The sequence below is a fragment of the Bison bison genome, unplaced genomic scaffold (assembly GCF_000754665.1).
Source record: "Bison bison bison isolate TAMUID 2011002044 unplaced genomic scaffold, Bison_UMD1.0 scf7180017864490, whole genome shotgun sequence".
NCBI lineage: Eukaryota > Metazoa > Chordata > Mammalia > Artiodactyla > Bovidae > Bison > Bison bison.
In genome coordinates, this window is record NW_011495049.1 from 8513981 (window position 1) to 8514603 (window position 623).

Consider the following 623-nt stretch of genomic DNA (forward strand, 5'->3'; position numbering starts at 1 on the left):
CTCCTTTTCCTATTTGGAACCAGTCTGTTGTTCCATGTCCAGTTCTAACTGTTGCTTCTTGACCTGCATACAGATTTCTCAGTGACAGGTAAGGTGGTCTGGTATTCTCACCTCTTTCAGAATTTTCCAGTTTGTTGTGATCCACACAGTCAAAGGCTTTGGTGTAGTCAATGAAGCAGAAGTAGATATTTTTCTGGAATTCTTTGCTTTTTTGATGATCCAGTGGATGTCGGCAATTTGATTTCTGGTTCCTCTGCCTTTTCTAAATCCAGCTTGACCATCTAGAAGTTCACGGTTCACATACTGTTGAAGCTTGGCTTGGAGAACTTTGAGCATTACTTTGCTAGCATGAGATGAATGCAATTGTGAGGTAGTTTGGACACTCTTTGGCATTGCCTTTATTTGGGGTTGTAATGAAAACTCACCTTTTCCAGTCCTGTGGCCACTGCTGAGTTTTCCAAATTTGCTGGTGTATTGAGTGTATCACTTTAACAACATCATCTTTTAGAATTTGTACCTCATTAAGTACCTCTTGAAGGTCAGGAAGCAACAGTTAGAACTGGACATGGAACAACAGACTGGTTCCAAATAGGAAAAGGAGTACATCAAGGCTGTATATTGTC